General features: G+C 43.3%; 2 non-coding genes across 2 annotated transcripts; one reads left to right on the forward strand and one right to left on the reverse strand.

Annotated features, from left to right (window-relative positions):
- Nucleotides 1-3,852: 3,852 nt before the first annotated feature.
- TRNAL-CAG (transfer RNA leucine (anticodon CAG)) lies at nucleotides 3,853-3,935 on the reverse strand. Its single transcript has one exon. It is a non-coding gene; the product is annotated as a tRNA-Leu (tRNA).
- Nucleotides 3,936-8,705: 4,770 nt separating this feature from the next.
- On the forward strand, nucleotides 8,706-8,788 carry TRNAL-CAG (transfer RNA leucine (anticodon CAG)). Its single transcript has one exon. It is a non-coding gene; the product is annotated as a tRNA-Leu (tRNA).
- The last annotated feature ends 1,597 nt before the right edge of the window (nucleotides 8,789-10,385 follow it).

A 10,385-nucleotide genomic window follows, 5' to 3' on the forward strand; every position in this document is an offset into this window, starting at 1 on the left:
ACAGCTACATACAGCCGCCTCACCCCAGTAACACTGCTACATACAGCCGCCTCACCCGCAGTAACACAGCTACACACAGCCGCCTCACCCCCAGTAACACAACTATACACAGCCGTCTCACCCCCAGTAACACAGCTACATACAGCCGCCTCACCCCCAGTAACACAGCTACATACAGCCGCCTTACCCCAGTAACAGAGCTACATACAGCTGCCTCATCCCCAGTAACACAGCTACATACAGCCGCCTCATCCCCAGTAACACAGCTACATACAGCCGCCTCACCCCCAGTAACACAGCTACATACAGCCGCCTCACATATATATAAATGTACACACATATATGCTTATATAAATATATGCGTGTGTAAACACAGTATATGCATCTATACACAGTAAATACACAGTATATACATATATACACAGTAAATGCATAAATACACAGTATATACATATATACACAGTAGATGCATATATACACAGTAGATGGATAAATACACAGTATATACACATACACAGTAGATGAATATATACACAGTATATACATATATACACAGTAGATGCATAAATACACAGTATATACATATATATATATATATATACACAGTAGATGCATATATACACAGTATATACACATATACACAGTAGATGAATATATACACAGTATATACATATATACACGTTATATACATATATACACAGTAGATGCATATATACACAGTATATACATATACACAGTAGATGCATATATACACAGTAGATGCATATATACACAGTAGATGCATATATACACATATACACAGTAGATGCATATATACACAGTAGATGCATATATACACAGTATATACATATATACACATTTACACAGTAGATGAATGTATATACAGTATATACATATATACACAGTAGATGCATAAATACACAGTAGATACATATATACACATATACACTGTATATACACATATACACTGTATATACACATATATAGCGCGGTGAGCGAGCGGGGGGTGGTGAGCGAGAGGAGAGGGGGGTGGTGAGCGAGAGGAGAGGGGGGTGGTGAGCGAGAGGAGCGGGGAGTGGGGGTGGTGAGCGAGAGGAGCGGGGGTGGTGAGCGGGGAGCGGGGGTGGTGAGCGAGCGGAGCGGGAAGCGGGGGTGGTGAGCGAGCGGAGAGCGGGGGGTTGTGAGCGAGCGGAGAGCGGGGGTGGTGAGCGAGAGGAGCGGGGAGCAAGGGGTGGTGAGCGAGAGGAGCTGGGAGCGGGGGGTGGTGAGGGAGAGGAGCGGGGGTGGTGAGCGAGGGGAGCGGTGTTAAGCCGGGATTGAGCGGAGCGGGGAGCGAGCGGGGTTGCTTGTCACCTGTGCCAGAGGGGGGGGGCGGAGTGGCGGGAGGCGGCTCCCCATGCAGCAGGATGGGTGGGCGGGCAGTTTATGCAGGGGCTGGATCGCCGGGGAGGCGCTCACCTATGCCCGGAGGCGGAGGGCGGCGTTCGGCTCATGAGGGGGGGCACGGGAGGTGCGATCTGGTGGGGGCCCCTAGGGGGGGCAAGATGGTGGGTGCCCCGGGGCTCGAGCCCCGGGAGCCCCGCCTATAATCCGGCCCTGCTAGAATCCCTATAGGTATTGAATATAAAGGTGCTAATTTAAATATAAACCTACATGTGTATGCAAATGTTGGTATTATGCACCTCAGATACATGTATAAACATATAAAATGTATATTAACAAAACCAATTAAATTACCTAAAAAGTAATGTGAAAAGTGACGAGTGCCTGCTTTTTGTACGTTGTGCATGGTTGAAGAACCCACCATTGTAAACATAGTGCCACTATAATGTATATTATGTATGGGTTAAAGACCCACCATTGTAAACATAGTGCCATTAGAATGTATATTATGTATGGGTTAAAGACCCACCATTGTAAACATAGTGCTATTATAATGTATATTATGTATGGGTTAAAGACCCACCATTGTAAACATAGTGCCATTATAATGTATATTATGTATGGGTTAAAGACCCACCATTGTAAACATGCAAATGATTTATGTGCAGAAAATTACTTCATGTGAAAATAACAACTACACCCCACAGAGGAAACGACGCTGTACACCATATGGTATTGCAAGAAGGTTCCCCCGGGCCAAAATTCCCAAAGGGGCCCCCTCACTATGCCCAAAACAACATTGAACCCTACTCCCCCATTTCAGGCTTATTTAATGCAATACTTTATAGATTTATCAGTAATACCCCCTCCCACAGTTGACATCAGAAAAAAACGCCCAAGTGAACATCAGTAATTAACCCCCACACAGTTGACATCAGTAAAAAAAAAAGCACAGTTGACATCCGTAATACCCCCCACAGTAGACATCAGTAATTGAATACAACTCCACACACACACACACTAACCTTCAGGAATATATCCCCCCCACACACACACACACACACTCACAGTGGCTATTACTAATACCTCCCATAGCCATTTAAGGCACCCAGAGTACCTATTAATAATACTCCCCCCTCCCAAAGGAGACTTTTATAAGTTTCCCCCCAGCCCCAGTAGCTACTAGTAATATTCCCACCCTCCCACAGCAGCAACCTTTTGTAATATTTCCTTTCTCTTGTCCTCAGAGGACTTTAATAAGATTGCCCCTATTGATATCACACACCCCCTTCCCTCCCCTCAATGGGCATTAGTAGTTTTGCATTACACTAATAACAAGTTAAGAAAAAAAAACCAAATAAAATACTTACATTATTTCCTCTTCTTCACGCTCTCCCTTCTCAGGGAATTCAGCGCAGGCGATGTCTGATGATGCGAGGTCACATGCCGGGTCATAGACCTCAGCAGACGCGGCGCAGGTCTGGATGGTGGTGGCTGTTGGTATGATCCGGCCCGGCTCTATCCCGGTCAGATCTAATTATCTGATGGGGACAGAGGGTGGGCGGAACGAGGACCCGGCTTGTCAAAAGTTCCGATAATGAATTGTGACAGCCGTGGGTCCCCGCTACCAGCGCACGGACCGGATGCTGAACATTCCGTGAGCTGGAACATATCACAATTCATAATCAGAACATCTGCCCCATGTGCTGCGGGGAGTTATCAGCGCAGCGCATGGGTCAGGTGCGGGCCTCTGTTGGAGAGTGGGGCTGGTCAAGGTCACACCCCCTGCGACCGCCATCGTTACGCCCCTGTGGAGATAGAAACCAAAGGTTTACAATTGGTACCAGCATCGAACCAGGTGTGGTTGTGCCCTACAACAAAAAGAAAAGTCAAAAACTTCTCCGACACATTATTTATTATTCCATGCCATGTATTGGGAAGCTGGAAAAAAAACCTCTACTTTATTTTTTAGTTTGGTGCGATCGTGGTGATACCAAATTTATACAGGTTTTATTGTGTTTTAATACATTTTCAAAAATTAAACAAATGTCTACAAAAAAGAAAAACATTTTTTCGCCATCTTGTGACATTTATAACTCTGACGAAGACCCGAGGCTGTCATGGCAACCGATCACCCCCCCCCCCCCATGCCGTTCGGGGAAGCGACAAATCAGATCCAAGATAGCGACGCCCACGTCTTTTAAATGCTGCCGTCAGCATCGGAGGAGTTAATAGTCACGATCGTTATTTGCGGTGGGGGTTTGCTGCAATATGCAACAACCCCCACCTGTGTATAAGGAGGACTGAGCGCCCGTGAGCCCTCTTCATACAAGCCCCACACCTCTGCACTGTAGAGGTACGGCGCAGAGTGTTAAGGGGTTAAACATTTGTGCTATTAATAGCAAAAATGTTTGTAGTTAAAAGATATGAGTGACTGAAGTATAACAATACGAATGACAAAACAATTCTTGTCAGAAGTGGGATTCGAACCCACGCCTCCAGAGGAGACTGCGACCTGAACGCAGCGCCTTAGACCGCTCGGCCATCCTGACTTCTACAATGCAGCTATTAACTCTTTCCACACCAATGAACTTTAACAATACAACTCTTTGTAGTTAAAAGACATGAACGACTCTAGAGGGTCTGAAAAATAGTTACCCCCATAACAGAAAATAGCGCCCAAATGTCCGAACTGCAACTTTTACACCATTTTACATTACATAAAAAATGGAATAAAAAGTGACCAAAATGCCGCACAGTCCTCAAAATTGTAGCAATGAAAACTTCGGCTCATTTAGCAAAAAATGACCCATCACACAGCTCCGTACACCAAAGTATGAAAAAGTTATTAGCGTCTGAATTTGGTGCAATTTTCTTTTCTTTTTCGTGCACAATCGTTTAACTTTTGAAAATGTGTTAAAAAACCTATATAAATATATATAAAACCTATATAAATTTGGTATCACCGTGATCGTACCGAACCAAGGCATAAAATAGGTGTTATTTGGAACGCATGGTGAAAGTGGTAAAAACTGAGCCCACAAGAACATGACGCAAATGCTTTTTTCCCCAATTTTTCCACATTTGGAATTTTTTTCCAGTTTCCCATACACGCCATGGAATAATAAATATTGTTACGAAGAAGTAAAATTTGTTACGCACAAAATAATCCATCACACAGCTCTGTACACGGAAAAATGAAAAAGTTATGGATTTGTGATGGTGGAGAGCAAGAAATAAGCGAAAAAACCCTGCGTCTATAAGGGGTTAATCATGTACAATGACAGAAGATTATCTGTTTATGTGTGGAGCTCTGGAATATCTTTTCTTCCCAGAGTAAAAGATTACAATAACCTTAAAAGATAAGCAGTTTCTTATACAATATAATACCCACAATCACTCTTCCGAGTCTTTAGACATACAGTTGGATTTCTTTTTCACCTTTATACTGCCCCATGCAGTGCTACAGTCCGCCAAAATAGCTCAGTTGGGAGAGGGTTAGACTGAATATCTAAAGGTCCCTGGTTCAATCCTGGGTTTTGGCAGAATGGATCATGTGTGCCAACTTCCGGGCTGGCGCGAACGGGAGGCCCAGGCTGAAGAAAGAAGGCAGCTGCAGGTGCTGCTCCGGGAACCAGGAAAGGTGAGATTCGTTTTCTTTCCTGGGGGAGGGGGACAGTGTAGCTCGAGGGGGGACAGTGTATTCCGGAGGGGGAGGGATCAATGTGTCCAAAGGGGGAAGGGGTTCACTGGAGTGTTTGACCCCTCATCTCTGCTGGAAAAAGGCCGTTCTCCTTTACGCTGCAGGTGTTCTTGGTGTGGGAGCTCTTGATGACATCATAGGTTTTCCCACCTATTCCATTCTCCAGCTGTTTCAGGAAGAGACCTGGGTACCACTGAGTTGAAGTCTACAAAACAGGCATATATATCCTCTCCCTCTTTGCCTTGTGGACATGGTTCTGGATGAGGCTGTGCAAGGTATAGAGGTGGTCAGTGGTGTGATGGTTTGCCATGAATCCTACCTGGTTCTTGCCGAGGACATTGTCCTGGGCCAGCCTAACATTCTCCCAACAATATAAGCCCCAGTCGCCTAACGGATAAGGCACTGGCCTCCTAACCCTGAGATTGTGGGTTCGAGTCCCATGTGGGGTGTTTTTTTTCTGTTTGCTGTGATACATTATATATATATATACGTTTTATATCTGTCAGTGAGCTGAGAATGGTATTTGAACAGGGCTTCCCAGCTAAGCCCTCTTCGATCAGTGCTGGCAACAATCTTGGATGTTAACCCCTTGATTGCCAGTGGCATTTAAAAGACACAACTTTTAAACCATTTTACATAACATAACAAGGATCATATTTGTTAACCCCTTCACGCACCTGGTCTTAATAGAGTACACTGGCTCTGCCTTCTTCTTTTTATGTTTGAATGTTCTTGTAGCCTTTTCTATGGCCAATATACAAGATAAGATAATCCTTTATTAGTCCCACCGTGGGGAAATTCACAGCGTTACATCAGCAGAGAGAATACAGTATAAACAATGACAGAACAATAGTATTAGGGATAAATGAACAAAAATAAAAAAAACGATAACGATAACGCTCTCTCTCACACTTGGGGTGAAGCAGTCGGTCACTGAATGTGCTCCCCAATGCTATCACAGTCTCATGCATGGGATGGGAGCTATTCTCAATAATAGATTTCACTTCCCTTTCCTCCACTCAGCTACCACCTGCGCTGTGTCGCGAGGACCCCCCGGGACAGAGCTGACTTTCCCAATCAGTTTGTCCAGTTTGCTCCTCTCCTTAGCTGAGATGCTGCTTCCCCAAAAGACTGCAACAAAGAAGATGGCTGACATGACTACAGAGTTGAAAAAGGTCTTAAGAAGTGCACCCTGCACTCCAAATGCCCTCAACCTCCTCAGCAGGTATAGCCATGTAATGATGGCATTGTAACTTGATGGCTGACAATTGGTTTGACTGATCTGGAGATGAGGTCTAACAGCAGGGGATCACATTAAGTGTGGAGGAGACAATAGAATCACATGAACTCATGTTGTCTCAGAGGGGAAGCCTGTAAGGTGGGAGGGGCAGGTGTGTGATCAAACCTATTGAAGAATAGATTAAGTTCATTAACCCACTCCTTATCTCCTGTAACTTGAGAGACAGGCTGTCTGTGATCAGATATTGATTTGAGACTTTTCCAGACCCCACTGATGTTTTCCTGTTTCATCTGCTCCTCTATCTTGCTCTTGTATCTGGATTTCCCCTCCTTTATCTGTCGCTTCAGCTGCTTTTGAACAATCCTCAAGTTTTCCCTTTCACCTAATCTAAAAAATATATTTTTCTTTTTAAGAAGAGCTTTTATATCAGGGTTAATCCAGGGTTTGTTGTTAGAGAAGCACCTCACCATTTTTGTGGGTACCGTGTTCTCTGTACAGAAGTTAATATAGTCCGGTGTGCAGTGTGTTAGGCCATCAATGTCATCCCCATAAGAATCCTGCAGATAAAATGGTCTCATACTCGTGGCTAACAGTTCAATGTCTTTAAAGCAAGTTTGCTCTTTAATTGTAACGTGCCTAGAGTCACACCATCTCTCATTCAGAAATTTCGCCAACCCTCCACCTTTCCTCTTACCGCTATCCCTTGGCCTGTCAGCACAAAAGAGTTTAAAACCATCCAAGGAGACAAGTGTGTCCAGAGTAAGTCCAGTAAGCCATGTCTCTGTAAACAGCATCATGCTGCACTATCGAAAAACCAGGTCAGCGCCACCAGTTCTTCCATTTTATTTAAGAGATCTCACAATTCCCATAATCACGGAGGGTAGAACAGGTCTATGACATCTCCTCCTGGCTCTCCGAAGAGCCCGAGCCCTACATCCTCGTCTCCTTCTTTTCCTCAGTCCTTGGGGGATGTCAGGTCTGCTAGCATGCTGACCTGATGTGTCACTGAGCTCCAACAGCTGTTCCCTAGTGTAGACAATAGACCCCCAGCTCCATACAGGCTCTCCAGACATCAGTATAGTTCTAAGTGAAAAAACTATAAAAAGTATTGCAAGGGTCCAAATCCAAGTCCTTAGTCCATTGTCCAAAATTCAATCTCTCTTACGGAGAGTAATAGAAATAAAAAAAGAAAGAATAAGCTAATAGGTCAGCAGGAGCAGGAACCAGAGCAACAATTAGCGTTTTAGAGGTTTCAATAGTAAGAAATGGACTTATTTTAGAAATGTTTTTCTCATTATGATTTACACCTGGTTTTGCCAAACAAATATTGATTCATAACATTTGAACATGAGTACAACACAACTTTCATTTCATGATAACTCAAGTTTATCCCTGAGTTAAAAAAAAAAGTTTCTGCCGAAACCCGGGATCGAACCAGGGACCTTTAGATCTTCAGTCTAACGCTCTCCCAACTGAGCTATTTCGGCAGGCTATGGTACTGCATGGGGCAGTATAAGGGTGTAAATGAAATCCAACTGTATGTCTAATGACTCGGAAGAGTGATTGTGGGTATTATATTGTATAAGAAACTGCTTATCTTTTAAGGATATTGTAATCTTTTACCCTGGGAAGAAAAGATATTCCAGCGCTCCACACATAAACAGATAATCTTCTGTCATTGTAGATGATTAACCCCTTATGGACGCAGGGTTTTTTCGCTTATTTCTTGCTCTCCACCTTAAAAAATCCATAACTTTTTCATGTTTCGTGTACAGAGCTGTGTGAGGGATTATTTTACTTCTTCGTTACAATATTAATTATTCCATGGCGTGTACTGGGAAACTGGAAAAAAATTGGGGAAAAAAAGCATTTGTGGGTTCAGTTTTTACCACTTTCACTGTGCGCTCCAAATAACACCTCTATTTTATTCCTTGGTCCAGTACGATCACGTGATACCAAATTTACATAGGATTTATATAAATTTATATATATTAATTTTGAGGACTGTGCGACATTTTGGTCGCTTTTTATTCCATTTTTTATGTAATGTAAAATGTTGTAAAAGTCGCAGTTCGGACATTTGGGCGCTATTTTCTGTTATGGGGGTCACCTCCAGCAATAACCGTTTTTATATTTTGATAGATTGGGTATTTTGGGATGCAGCAATACCTATTGTGTTTGTGTTTTTACAGTTTATTATGTTTTTATATCAGTTCTAGTGAAGGATATGAACTTTTAGGTTTTTTACTTTAATTATTTTTGAAACTTTTTTTTTTACTATTTTTCAGACCCTCTAGAGTCGTTCATGTCTTTTAACTACAAATTGTTCTATTGTTAAAGTTCGTTGGTGTGGAAAGAGTTAATAGCTGCATTGTAGAAGTCAGGATGGCCGAGCGGTCTAAGGCGCTGCGTTCAGGTCGCAGTCTCCTCTGGAGGCGTGGGTTCGAATCCCACTTCTGACAAGGATTGTTTTGTCATTCATATTGTTATACTTCAGTCACTCATATCTTTTAACTACAAACATTTTTGCTATTAATAGCACAAATGTTTAACCCCTTAACACTCTGCGCCGTAGCTACTCACGGGCTGAGTCCTCTTCATACACAGGTGGGGGTTGTTGCATATTGCAGCAAACCCCCACCGCAAATAACGATTGCGGCCATTAACTCCTCTGATGCAGCGGCAAAGCTGACGGCGGCATTTAAAAGACGTGGGCGCGTGGGCGTCACCATCTTGGATCTGATTTGTCGCTCCCCCCGAACGTCGTGGGGCGGCGATCAGTTGCCATGACAGCCTCGGGTCTTCGTCAGAGTTATAAATGTCACAAGATGGCGAAAAAATGTTTTTCTTTTTTGTACACATTCATTTCATTTTTGAAAATGTATTAAAACACAATAAAACTTGTATAAAATTTGGTATCTCCACAATCGCACCGAACTAAACAATAAAGTAGAGGTGTTATTTGGAGCGCACAGTGAAAGTCGTAAAAACTGAGCCCACAAGAACATGATATGAACATTTGGAATTTTTTTCCAGCTTCCCAATACATGGCATGGAATAATAAATAATGTGACGGAGAAGTTAAATTTGTTACGCACAAAATAAGACCTCACACAGCTCAGTACACGGAAAAATGAAAAAGTTATGGATTTTTGAAGGTAGAATGCAAGAAATGAGCAAAAAACCCTGCGTCCTTAAGGGGTTAAAAGATATGAGTGACTGAATTAAAACAATACTGGGATTCGATCCCAGTAACCTGAACGCAAACCTTTAGAGGAGACTGCAACCTGACAGGTTTTTAACATTTTTTAATTATTTTAAAAACTTCTTTGAAACTCTTAGACTCTCTACGGTACATTAACCCTAGATGGTCTGATCGTTCCTACCATATACTGCAATACTACTGTATTGCAGGATGTGACATTTCTGTACAGTATACATTACAATGAGCCACTGGCTCATAGTAACGAAACTGGAGAAACCAGACAGCCTGGGGTCTGACGAAAAACAGAGGCTGTCATGGCAACCGATCGCCGCCCCCGATGACGTTCGGGGAAGCAACAATCAGATCCAAGATGGCGGCGCCCACGCGCCGTCAGCTTTGCCAGTGGCATCAGAGGAGTTAATAGCCGCGATCGGTGCAAGCACCCACCGTGGTTATTAGCTGTGGGGGTTTGCTGTAATATGCAACAACCCCCCCTTTGTATGAAGAGGACACGCCTAACACCTCTGCGCCATAGAGCTACGGTGCAGAGCGTTAAGGGGTTAAACATTTGTACTATTAATAGCACAAATGTTTGTAATTAAAAGATATGAGCGACAGAATTATAACAACACGAATGACAAAAAATCCTTGTCAGAAGTGGGATTCGAACCTACGCCTCCAGAGGAGACTGCGTCTTGAATGCAGCGCCTCAGACTGCTCGGCCATCCTGACTTCTACATTGCAAATTCAACTTCTACCACACCAACAAGCTTTAACAGTTCAACTACACTCACCAACCACTTTATTAGGTACACCTGTCCAAATGCTCGTTAACACTTAATTTCTAATCAGCC

The sequence above is a fragment of the Engystomops pustulosus genome, chromosome 6 (genome assembly GCF_040894005.1).
Source record: "Engystomops pustulosus chromosome 6, aEngPut4.maternal, whole genome shotgun sequence".
Taxonomy (NCBI): domain Eukaryota; kingdom Metazoa; phylum Chordata; class Amphibia; order Anura; family Leptodactylidae; genus Engystomops; species Engystomops pustulosus.